This window comes from Chelonoidis abingdonii, chromosome 1 (genome assembly GCF_003597395.2).
Source record: "Chelonoidis abingdonii isolate Lonesome George chromosome 1, CheloAbing_2.0, whole genome shotgun sequence".
Classification (NCBI taxonomy): domain Eukaryota; kingdom Metazoa; phylum Chordata; order Testudines; family Testudinidae; genus Chelonoidis; species Chelonoidis abingdonii.
This window is the reverse complement of record NC_133769.1, coordinates 162,359,915-162,373,550: the sequence shown is the minus strand read 5'-3', so window position 1 is coordinate 162,373,550 and position 13,636 is coordinate 162,359,915. Positions and strand designations below refer to the sequence as shown.

The 13,636-nt window shown below is 42.7% G+C and overlaps 1 protein-coding gene across 11 annotated transcripts in view; it reads right to left on the bottom strand.

Annotated features, from left to right (window-relative positions):
- The window catches only part of ZBTB20 (zinc finger and BTB domain containing 20), a 644,993-nt gene that overhangs the window by 242,773 nt on the left and 388,584 nt on the right, over window positions 1-13,636 (bottom strand). The gene's annotated exons all lie outside the window — the stretch shown is intronic.

Below are 13,636 nucleotides of genomic sequence, written 5' to 3'. Positions count from 1 at the left end.
ACTTTATTTAATATGATAAGATACTTTTTTAAAAACACAATATCTTGAGAAGTATATAGTAAACTTAAAGGGACACCTGTTAAAAGAATACACCTATTACAAGAATAGATTTTGCAGTCACCAAACCAAAGTATACACAGAAACATTATACCCCACTCCCGCAAGTGTGTGTTTGTGTGCGCGCACGCATGTATGTGTGTGTTTTCTCAGAAAAAAAAATTGAAGTAGTTGAAAACAGGCTGGTACAAAAAGTTAACCTGTTCTGAAGGCCATGAATTAAACCCTTCAATCTGAAGCCTCTTGAAATTTGGAAGAATTTGGATTCGGATCTAAACTTTAACAGACTGAACTATACAGAATTCCAGCTCCAACCCCCCCTTTGTTTTTTGGAGAAGTCTGGATCTGAACTTTATAGCCTGCTCTCTGTCTCTGCCACCTATCTTTGTGCATGTCTTGTTTTCATAAGCCAAACACTAGTGACATCGATCTACCTCTTCTATGACATGGATGAGACTTTTTAAAAGTTCTCAGCATTACTCTGCTCTCCAATTGAAGTCTGTGGTAAAACTCCCATTGACTTTAATGGGAACAGAATTTGGCTAATGCTGAGTCATTTTTAAAAGGTCACCCCATACATCTATCTGATTACAACAATCTCCCAGGAACTGGTGTCTGTTACAGAGTGATACATGTAATGTAAAGCTAAGTTGCAAAATGAGCTTTTTGGAACCAAGGGAAAATATTTTATTTCAGAGATATTTTGGAAGAGATGATTGCCAGAGTGCAGCATACTCCAAAAAAGAAATCAGGACTAGAAAAAGACTAATCTAAAATGTTTCCTCTGGTAGATTTGAATGTCCATTTATATCACAGAATTCTGTATTTGGACCCTTTTGAGCAATGATTAGGAAAGAAAATTCAGCTAAACCATGCCTTTCAGATCAAGGCTTTGAAAAGGAAGCATGTCTCTCCTCTGTGGTGACAAAATGTAGTAGTAACGTGTACAAAATCAATATGGCCACCAGCCAACATAATGGGCCCATATTCTTTAGTCCACAAAGTGGGATCATAAAGGGCAGTGAGAAACTTTCCTTGACTGGCAATTATGGAAAATATGATCCTTTAGGAAGCTCCATACACTAGTGTACCTATGGAACATAGCCCTGCATGATTAGGTCATACCAAAGCATCTGCACTAATAGTGATCCAGGAGCCAAGTCAGGGAAGGTAGAATGGACTGGCTGGCAGGTTCTATTCCTGGCTCTGACACTGACCTGCAACTTGCCCTGGGGCAAAGTCATTTCACCCCCTCTGTGCCTCTATTTCCCAGCCTGCCCTCTTGTTTATTTAGACTGTAAGTTCTCCAGGGCGGCGACCGTCTCTCACTATGTGTTTGTACACTGCCTAACGCACTGTGGCCCTGATCCTGGTTGGGGCCTTTAGGCATTACAATAATATAAGTAATAACAATAACAGTATCTTTTCTCAGACAGCAGCCAATACCTGATGGTGAGAGGAATGGAAAATACAACCCCATTGTGACAACATATTGTCAGTTGAACAGTATTATCCACAGGTTAAAAATACCTTCCTGCCATAAAATTAACCAGCCCTTTTAAGGGTGGCCTCATGATTTGTGTTCCAACCCAAGAGAAGTTAGAGATCAGAAGTGGGGGATCCCATGATTCCACTGTTAGAGGGGAAGACATGGCCGGCCCATGAGTTGCTGAGGCTGCAAAGGAAAAGCAGGTCTTTGACTTACTTATGCTTAAAGCCAATGTTGTTGAAAATATAGTTCCTATAACTGTTTCTAAATAATTCATGCTATTAATTTAATATTGTGACTCCTTCTTCGTACTTGGCTCTGTGTATATACTGAAGAGTAACTGGAGATTCTACAGTGTACTGAATGCCTCATACTTGGATTGCATCAAGAGCTGATATCCATATCCATGTGCCCACATGTCTGAGGCACACAAACACAGCGTGTATGGAGGATATCAAGGAGGACTTTGGTACACAGCTCCATATCTAGTGGAGTGCCACAGGGATTGATCCTGGTGCCGGTTTTGTTCAACATCTTCATTAATGATCTGGATGATGGGATGGATTGCACCCTCAGCAAGTTCGCGGATGACATTAAGTTTGGTGGAGAGGTAGATATGCTGGATGGTAGGGAAAGGGTCCAGAGTGACCTAGACAAATTGGAGGACTGAGCCAAAAGAAATCTGTTGAGGTTCAACAAGAACAAGTGCAGAGTCCTGCACTTAGGACGGAAGAATCCCATGCACTGCTACAGGCTGGGGACCAACTGGCTGTGTGGCAGTTCTTCAAAAAAGGAACTGGGGATTACAGTGGACGAGAAGCTGGATACGAGTCAACAGTGTGCCCTTGTTGCCAAGAAGGCTAACAGCATATTGGGCTGCATTAGTAGGAGCACTGCCGGCAGATCGAGAGAAGTGGTTATTCCCCTGTAACTGGCACTGGTGAGGCCATACCTGGAGTATTGCATCCAGTTCCCTCCCCTCCTCCCCCACACACAGAAGGGATGTGGACAAATTAGAGAGCGTCCTGTAGAGGGCAATGAAAATCATCAGGGGGCTGGGCACATGCTTTACGAGGAGAGGCTGAGGGAACTGAGCTTGTTTAGTCTGCAGAAGAGAAGAGTGAGGGGGGATTTAATAGCAGCCTTCAACTACTTGAAGGAGAGTTTCAAAGAGGATGGAGCTAAGCTGTTCTCAGTGGTGGCAGATGACAGAACAAGATGCAATGGTCTCAATTTGCAGTGAGGGAGGTCTAGGTTGGATATTAGGAAAAACTATTTCACTAGCAGGGTGGTGAAGCACTGAAATGGGTTACCTAGGGAGGTGGCAGAATCTCCATCTTTAGAGGTTTTTAAGGCCCGGCTTGACAAACCCCTGGCTGGATGATTTAGTTGGGGTTAGTCCTGCTTTGAGAAGGGGATTGGACTAGATGACTTCCTGAGGTCTCTTCCAACCCTAATCTTCTATGACATACTAATCTATCTATGGCACATAGACATTAGATGTTTGGAACATCTTTAAGAGCAGTAAAAGGAATGCAGAGTTCTCTTCCCACTCATACCAACATTATCCTGCCACTGCTACTCCTTCTAATGTTTTCTGGCAAACTCCCAATTTTCAGTCTTACTGTCTGCTTGAGAGAAGCACTCAGAGGAGACTGTGGTTGTCTTTATCTTGAGATACAAGTTGGTGTGTTTTTGCTCCAAGAGCATGGTTCAGGGGTAAACGGAGATCGAAGGAACAGGAATGACGGCTGTACAGGGTATGCCTACACTGCAACTAGACTGACTCAGGGTCATGGGGCTCGAGCTAAGGGGCTATTTTAGTGATGTAGATGTTGGGGCCAGCTGCAGGGAGTGCAAACCCACATTCAGGTGCCCTAGGAATGGGGGCAACCACCACCAATAAACAGCAGTTCCATGCAGTTCTCCAACACAGTGAGTATAATGACAGCACTTTCTTAAGTATGTCATTGGCTGTGAGAGCACAAGACCCTGCTTTACTGATCCTCTACCACTGCAGTGGCACTTCTTGCCTCAGAGATGTCAAGAGGTTTTATGGGAAATCACATAGCATTATGGTTTAATAGGCCTATTTTCAACCACATGCCTGAAAGGCCTTTAGGCATTCCTTCCACTGATTTGTTTACTTTAAAAAATAGTGAGTGCCGAGTGCATAGGATCCTGTTCTACAAAGAGATGGGCATGAGCTGCAGAATTTGAATCCAGAACCATATCTGAATTTCCCTAGAGCCTGGGATTGTTCCGATCCATAGTTTTGAACTGACCTGGCACAGAGATACAGGACAACAGAGAAATTCGGTACGAGATCTGAATCTCCTCAATATTCAGGGTGCTTGGTACAGCTGAGTGCATAATCTGCAATAAATTAAATATTTGAGAAATTTTACATTTTGTTTCTACTTCACAGAATGGTCAGCAAAAAGATGGTGAAATTGTCTCTCTGTTATACTAAATTATTTGGGATTTTCTTCAGTGAAGGAAGTCTGTGGATTGTTCAAATTGTGAATTGCAACTTGTGCTGCATTGGCGTGTCATGTGGTATTGGTTTGAGTCTCTAACTGAGTGATTTACAAAACCAACCAACCAACCTCCCCAAAAAGCTAATTGAGAATTGCATAATGTATTGTTAAAATTAGCAGCACACGCTAACTGACAGAGAATGAACTGCAAACATATAATTCAAAATTCATTTTTAGTGAATAGGTGGGCATTTGAATGAAAAATGTTTTAACTACAAAAGCTTGAGCATGCAAATCTTCATGGAAAGTGAACAAAATCATATTAAAATTCCTTTTCAAATGTGAATGAATATCAACTAACTTCCTCCCTGCACACAACTGTGTCAGTTCAAGTGTATGGATCTGGGTTTTGCTTCACAACTCTAATTCTATCATTACCTGGGACCTAGCAAACAGTGCTGCGCAGGCAGGACAGAAGAAACAGTGAGTAACAAGATAAGGTGAACGCCTCCATCCACCGATTTATCACAAAGGGGTTGCGGTGAGTAAGATAGAAGGAAAGGAGGGAGGAAGCCGAAGGTTCAGAGCAGACTACTGCTTTGGCCAGAGATGTCAGAGTACTCCAGAGGTAATGACAGGACAGAGAGAAACTTTCATATGAGAGGAAATGGTTTGTAAACTTGTAACTGTCCACTATGCAGAAAGCTAGTTTTACTACATCAGAGAGGAAACAAGAGGGTTGGAGAGAATGGGGATGAGCCTCGTCTCCTTCATTTTATTCATTGCTCCCTGCTTGACAGTCTATCTGCCTCTGGTCTACTGGGTCAAGGTTTGGCATTAGTGCTTTTTAAAATTATGATTTTAAAAACTGAACTGAGGGAAATGAATGCTGAAGAATTCTGCATATGCTAGAGTCTGTTTCTAATCTTCAAAGTCCTTAATCGGTTAACAGACTGACTATCCTGGAGGCTGCCCTCTCCATCTCCAATTCACCAAGACAACTAAGCTCAAAGGGAGAAATTATTCTCATTACTGAAAAACCACACAAGGCCCAATCCACCTGGGCTTGAGTAGAGCCAAGGAATTGTGCAGGCACTGAACACTGGAGCGAATTTCTCCCAAAAGGAGCACTGTGGCTGACGAATCCCCGGATGAAGCTCTTGGTAGTGAGTGTCAATGCAATTTGGGTAACAGTCTCTTCTCCTTTGCAGAAAGCATTAGAATGTGCACTAGACAGAGCACATTCAGCGCATGATGCAAACCCCATCTTTTTGCACAAGTCCTCCCCAACAATGAAGGCTTAAGAATGTCCTGGTTTCATTTCTCATGGACAAATGTCGATGGGAAAAAATTAAGTAACAGTGACTGAAGCAAGGAGTACAGAATAATTTACAGATAAATTTAAGATGACACTTAATTTTGTACATACCATGGTGATACTGATAGTATCAAAACATACTGCACATAGATAAGCTAGAGAAAGATACTATGGTGATGGGTGCATTAGAAATATCTAAGACAGAGAGATGGTTCATCATCCCCTTGATAATGTCAGCAATACACAGCTAACTAGTCACTGTGATTTTGAACTGGAATTAGGGGAAATCTCAGTCAGGGTGGGACTGATCATGCAGGAAACACTAAATCATCATTTTTTGATGTGGAGCACGGGAAATGCCAACACCAGAGAGAAAGAGGAATTTGAGCATCAGCAGTTCAGTCTTCTGGGAGAAACCTGTATTTGTTCAGTTGCCTGCCTATTTTTTTGGGAGGGGGACAGAGCGGTAGGAGAGGAGGAAGACAGCTTTCCTGTGGCAGCAAGGAACACTGAAAGTGTCTGCATTTCAAACTTTGCTAAGAATGTATCTTTTGTTCCTTCTCCTGCTTTGTTTCCCTTTAATGATAGCTTTGCTGTAAATCCCATTTGTGAGTAGCTCTGATAAATGCAAATTTTAACTTGTAAGCAATACTTTTCAAAATACTACTACATTTGAAAATGAAAATATAAGAGCCTGAGGCATAAGATCTTCCCCACTCTACTCAACTCTCCAGTGTACAGTACTGCATGCTATTATTATTGTTGAATAGCATGTCGGGTTCTTGGCACTGTACAGGGATATATAGCCTGTGCCCCAAGGAACTTCCATACGAGGTGGGACAGAGCAATAAGGTATCGCACCAGCAATAGCTGCTAGAGGCAATTTATCTGTGAAGCTTAGGACAGCAGAATGGCTCCTGGAACACTAGGGAAGTCCACAGAGGTGTTGAAGAAGGATGATGTCATAGCTGAGCCCTTAATGCATCAACCATAATCTCTCTTTATCACTTTGTGCTCAGGCATTTCAAGTACTAAAATTCTAGTAGTGTTTCAGACAGAAAGGTTTCCTGTACTCTTTTCCACATGCCTTCACCCCACACAGTCAGAGTTTGGCTGTATAATTAATACAGGCATGCAACAGCATTCAATCACATACAAGGGTAACCATCAAAGCAGTACTGCCTAATGGCTAGGGCACTGGTCTGGGAGTCAGGAGGCCTCAGTTTTGTTCCTGGCTCAGCTGTGTGCCCATGGGCAACATACTTCATCTCTCTGTGCCTCTATTTGCCCTCCCATCCGGTGTCTGTCCTCTCTTCTTAGACTATAAGCTCTTCAGGACAGGGTCTTACTATGTGTCTGTACAGTGCCTACCCTAACAGGACCATGATCTCAGCGGAAGCCTCTAGCGTCTACTGCAACACAAATAATAATCAATAGTTGTCCAATCTTAAAGTAGGGGCAACAGGTTGGTTTTCCCATGATTGTCAAAGATACAAAACTAATGGTCTCATTAATTCATTACAATAAAACTAAAATGTAAACTTGTTGTTTCTACCTCTTGAAGCCCAGTTTTAAAAGGTAAAAAACAAGTGGCCAGCATGGTCCTGTACAGTGGCAAGGCAGATCCCAAGATACTCTCACCACTATTGGGCCCCTGCTTCCAAGAACCAATCCCATTTGCCCCCCCCACCCCCGCAAGAGAGAATACCTGAATTAAAAGAGGAAGAACTCCTTAACAGAATGCTAACAGGTGTATTCCCAATTCTCTGCACAGGGCAGTAGCCAGGAAACCCTCATTAGTGTTAATGGGAAGTACATGGCTAAATTGCAGCCCCATTCAGTTACCAATATGACCCTAAGGCATGTCTCTAAAGCACTACAGAAAGTCTGTGTGATTGAAGGAAAGAGGCCTCTTTGTACTTGTTTTGCAGTCCCCATGGATTCCAGGATCCCTACTGGTTTCATTGAAAGAAAAAAAAAGCCTTAGAACTGGACAGAAAATAAACAATACAAGAATAGAAAATGAAGCAACACCATGAACTCTTCACCTGCAACACGTAGCACTGAGGGCAGGGCCAAGGGAATTTTCAGAGCATAAATGCCTGTCACCAGCATTAAGTTTAGTCATGTTTTTAACAGTGCTGAAAATGTGCCCCATTACATGTTGAGATGAAGCTCCCTGCGTACAAAAGGATTGTTATTCTAAGCTCCTGTGTTATTTCTCACAGACAATAAGGCAGAACAAAGCATAGACAGAGAGAACAGTACAGACAATTCCTCTAACAATCCATATGCTGGACACTTCTACTGGCATAGGCCTGATCCTGTATACTTCACTCACCTAAAACTTTCACTGAAGTTTTAAACCCACCCTGCTTGTATTTTCCTCTGGCTGCTACTCCATAATTGGCAAATGCATATTACTGCTGCTCCATAATAGGAGACACAACTCACCCTTTTGAATCTCCATTCCCCAGAGGTTGAGTCTCACCCCCAACCACCTGCTAGTGGACTGTTACAAGTTTACAAACCACAGCTGATCACTGGCAATGTGATCATATCACATCCAGGGTTTTCATTCACAGTGAAAAAAACCCCTTAAGACAAGAGTTCCCTCACCCATCCTACCCTCCCATGGTTAAGCTAAAAGAGCAATTATTATAATTCAAAATAAAGCTTTTTTTCCGCTAGCTACCTATACTTATTAGCCATTGCTGCTGCCTTACCAGTAGCACCACCAGTGTCCACAGAGCTCCTGAGCCTCTTTATTTCCCCTGTGCTGCTTGCGTGCCTGAAGCAGTGTTACCAGGTGGCTAATTACCTCTGCAGACCTATTCAAAAGCCTTCTAGGGTGTATCAGGATTGTTTTAGGCAAGTGAAAAAAAAATAAACAGGTTCAGGTGTTCTGGGGATAAAACAGAAAGTTGAGCTTCCATGAAATTCTGGCTGGAGGAAGAAAATAGTACATGAGTGGGTGTCTAGGAACAATGCTGAGGTGATGGGAGTAACATTTGGAAGTGGGTTGTTAGTTACTCCTGGTGCTGGCTTGCTCTCACAAGCTCATCACAGCAGAGTAACAGATTGTCATGTAGTCTTTCAAAGTGTAACTGGAGGAGGATTGGAAGTTCAATGAAGGGTGTTTTGGGATGTTACTTGAGGGGTTGCAGAGGTTATGGGTTCTAGTCGTCACTGGAAGAAGGAGTGACGTGATTTCAGGTTAGGGGGTGCTGGCTGCTCTTATTGGAGGATGAACTAGGGGTTATGAGAGGTGATTTGGGGGTATGAAAAGGAGGTGAGTTCTAGGTGGAATGACTCATTCCCCTCCTACCCACCATCTGACCTTGAAGGGAAAACTGCAGTGAGAAGCCACTCCAGCAGGTAGGGACTGATGCAGCAAAGCAGAGGCATATGGTCAGGTAGAGAATTTGTGGAGTGTTGACTGGACTTTCTCTGAATTGTCCTGATTGATTGTTTGCTCTAATCCCTCCCCACAGTCTCTTCACTCCACATCTGCTCCCTTACTATCTTGTCCCCCACCCCATTCCCCTCACCCACCCACCTTCCCTTTTTTCTCATTTAGCTGATCTCCTTTGAAGTACCCACTCCCAAACAACAACTGTGGCACTAAAGTGAAGTTTGCAGCATCATATAGTTCACTCTGCGTGCATGTTATACCTCACCCCCCCACCCCTGGCATCTGTCTGGTCTACTTAGATTGTAAACTCTGGTGCAAGGATTATCTTCTATTGGTTTTGTATAATGCTCAGCAAAATGGGGTTTCACTTTTGGTTGACCCTTAGGGTCATGTAAGAAACATGATTAATAATAACAGCCATTGAAGGGTCTTTGCCTGCTCATAATGCACCAGCAAAGCAAAGGGTGGGGAATGGAGAATAAATGCAATAGAATAGATGTTTATGAATCAGAGTGAGTTTGTTGTATTTCTCACCCATGCCAAAAATACATTTAAAAATAATGGACCATATTCTGCTCCCCTGGTGCTTCTCCACTATGTCAATAGGGTTATACAGGTAACTGGGAGCATACGGCTTGAGCTTCAAATCCATTTTATGAACTGTGGGGGAGGCAAGGAGAGAGCAGGGGAAGGTGTGGATTCCGAACCTGCTCCTACGGGTTTGATTTTGAGGGCGATTCAAACTTAGAAATGGCCCATTTTCCAGTTCCGGTTTGGAGCTGGCTGAAATCTTGCCACAGCAGCAGTTCTCATGATTTTTTTGTCCAAGATTTTCACTATTTTGAGCTGAACTCTCACAAGATTTTTGGCACCATGAAATCTAAATCCAAACTGTTTCCAATTCATCCAGCGCAGATTCCACTGTAAGCCTAATTTTGTTCTGAATCCAAACAGTTTTGACCAGAGCTGGGTGTAAATTTTCTGGAGCAGCTTTTTTTTTTTTTTTTTGGAAAATGCATTTGTTGAAACTGAAACTTTTTCATGGAAACGTACAGGTTTGAGGAAACTTTTTTTGAGACAGGGTGCTCAAGTCCAGGATTGAATTTCTATCTGAAAGCAGAGAATGAGAGATGGAGAGGACCCTGGCCCTGCTCTGCCTGACTGGGAGCAAGGACAACTGATGTGAGTTTGGATGTGAGTTTCTCACATTCCAGATGAGGGCCCTGATTACTTGGCTAGACAGTCAATCTCTCTTCTGTGGGAGTGGGTCCTCTTTACACCTATAATTAAATATTCACGGAGGAAACAGCAAGAGGATGACTGAATAATCTGGTGGTTAGGGCACTCACCTGGGATGCAGGAGACCAAGGTCTAAATCCCTGCTCTGTCTGATTCACTGAATATGGAATGAAAACAAATTCCAAAAACTCAAAATTTCTCTCAAAACAGAATTCTTGTTTTTGAGCCAGCCCTAGCCTCAACCCATTTCCAGTTACATACAGCGTGCCATAACACCATCTTTGACCTCAGGTTTTACAATAGCTTCTTTGCAGGATACATATTTGTGTGTAAATATATGAGCTACATCAGATAAAGAAAGAGGAGAAGCCCGAAAGAAGGGGGGTAGGGAGGTAAGATACCTATCAAGCGGTTTGTCTCTAAAGTGTTGCCAGGCGTGAAAGGACTTGACGTGCTAATATCCGTTCATTCAGACTCTTACAGACATGCTAAGAGCGTGACGGCTGGCAGGCGCTGCATTTAAGTGCTGTTACTGAGGCCCCCAAATATTGACAGAGTGCCAGATTCTAAGAAACTATTGATGTATGCAGCCGGCCGCTGCTCCAGACACCTCTCAGACAGAGTCTTTAAATGTCACAGATTAATGAATTTTCATGAAATGGAGAGTGAGAAAAAGAATTTAAAAAAAAAATCCCACAGCATCCACATTAAAGCAACTTTTACCCCAACACAAAACTCTGTTCCAAAGAGTAGAAATCACTATTAGATGGTATAGGATCATTATAGTTAGAGAGGGTGTAGGAAGGAAAAACCCAAAGATCTATTAGATTGGTGTTTCTAACCTTTTTGATACCAGCGACCAGCTTTACTGCCTTCCTAAACTAAATGAGGAAGATCGCAGGGTCCAGCACTGGTCCATGGACCAATCGTTGAGAAACACTGTATTAGATCATCCCATAGATCCTTAATGCAAAGACAGGATTTGAGATGATGATCGTTTTGCAAAACCACAACCAGGGATAACACAGATCTGGGTCTCCCTTTATCCAAACCCACTAAGGAATAGGTTTAGTTAAACAGTTCCCATTTTGGGTGCAAAAGGGCTTAAACTGCAAAATCTGCATCTGGATTTTAGACAGCCCTAAATTCGGGGCATTGTTAGAGAAAGTTTTGGTTGAAGCCCCTGTTTACTATAGGTGCTATGCTAGATCTTAACGCAGAAGCTGTATAAAGTTATCTGATGATATGAAATGTCATGTGATAACAAATATGTTGATTATTTTTCTTTCTGCATTTATACCAGTGAAGTTGAATACGAATGAAAGTATTTCAAACACCATTAAAATGTAATAATGCAAAATGCAGTCAGCACATAAATGACAACTCTGTATGAGACATCATTTTAAAGAAGGGGAAAGTGAGAGGATAATACATGCAAAGGTAAAAATGGACCATTTATTAGCAAACTACATTAAAAATATTGCTTTAAGAAGCCCCTCTCTGCACAGTACGTTGGAGTCACGGATCCAGATGCTACTTGTTCCATTGTTTACAGAAGCACAGATGTTAAATCTTATCAGGCTGAATTGTCCTCATGTCCCCCCCTACAAAACTTTTCTTGTAGATTTCCATTGAATGTGGTGACACCTAGTAGGGTGTGGGAAGAGATGTTCAGCTATGGGCTAGCTTCTTCCCTCCCTCGACCCATTTGCAGGGTCACTTGATAAGACTTGCACAAGAAATGAGGTGCTGCCCAGGCCAGAATCACTAGGATTTAAACTGCGGTCCTGAGAAGCTCAGAGTGTATTTCCAAAGCAACTGAAGCTCTGTATTAAAAGCCACCCACCTGTGAAGGGCAGTTTTCCATCACCCTGATGTGCTGTGTCACTAAAAGTAACTATATCATACATACTGGGGGTGCGGGTGGGGTAGGCTTAGTCACACATGCTACAAGCTGGGTAGCTGGATATGATTTATACCCAGGCCCAGCAAGTGGACAGTATCCTAGACTGGAGAATAGTCCCTTCTGTGAGGAGAGAGAGCAAGCAAGCAAGTAGCAATACATAAGCTTCATTAACACAACAAGAACCGATAGTTCCCCAGTTCCATTTTCAACTATGGGAAAAGTTAACTCTCTGCCCAGAAATATTCCTGTCAACATCCTCTGTCTCTTGGCCACCTACAAGTTCATTTTAAGAAGAGGAAAATATGCAAATGAGATTTTGTTGCCATATCATCTTGTCAGTCAGGTTATTTGTGACTTACTTTCCCCCCCACATACATACAATATACCGGGCACTAACATGAAAGGACTGGCACATCCTGTTGCCAATGCAAAATACACCTCTACCATGATATAATGCGACCCAATATAACACGAATTCAGATATAACATGGTAAAGCAGTGCTCTGTGAGGGCAGGGCTTTGCACTCCGGCGGATCAAAGCAAGTTGGATATAATGTGGTTTCACCTATAATGCAGTAAGATTTTTTGGCTCCTGAGGACAGCGTTATATTGAGGTAGAGGTGTATTTTATTTTTAAACCACAAAGCTCTTTTGATAAGTCAGATGGAAATTGATTTATGATCTTTCTCATATTGAACTCTGACTACTGGCATCAAAGCCTCACTTGTAAGTAGCACGGTGGCCCTTGGAAATCCTTCCGCACTTAAGAACAGTTTGTTTGCAGCCTTAACACCTCAGTTCTGCAGCCTGCACTCCTAAGTACCTCTCAACTATTGTTGTACTGATTCAAGTAAATTTCCTTGGAATGGTGTCCAACTCTTTACCACAGTCCAGCCATCCATTCCCATCATTCATTCCCAAGGGAGGCATTTAAACCACTTACTGCCATCTACTGAAGCTGGTTAGATTTCAAACAGGAACTGGTGAAGTTGCACATGGAAACTTCAAAATTGGGGGGTGGGGAGGCTGCAGGACCTTACAGCAGCCACATACCAATGTACTGACCTCCTCCCCAACACTGGCAGTCAGCAGGGTTTAAACCAGGATCTTCCGCAGTGCTTCACAAACTTCAGCTGCTTGAGCTAAAGACTAAATCCAGGAGCTGGGATGAGTAAAAGGCAGTCATGGAGAGGCAATGTGTCCAGGTGTTCCTCTTTAAATACTTCATTAATTATTAAAGACAAATTTAATACAGATTTTTCACAAGCGATCCATTTAACATATGGCTGGAAATTGGGCCCTGATAGAATATACTTCAATATTCTTTCATTAGAACTTTTGAGTGGTTGGTTGAACTGTGTGTGTGTGTGTGTGTGTGTGTGTCTCTCTCTCTCTCTCTCTCTCTCTCCCCTCCCCCCCACAGGAACTGCTGTACTGGATCAGACCAGTGGTCCACCAGACCAGTATCCTGTCTCCAGCAGTGGCCAGCAACAGATGCTTCAGAGGAAGGTGCAAGAGACCTCGTAGTAGGCAGATATGCCCCTATGACGGTTTCATCCTACTCCCTAACAGAGACTGGCTTCAGCTCTGAAGCAGGAAGTTTAATATACCCTCTAGAATTTGGTAGCATTAACTATTGTAACTCTAGGTATTCTTGTTATTCAAAGAGATGTTGAATTCCTTTCTGACTCCTGCTCGCTCACTCACTCTCAATCAGTTGCACCGAAATGTA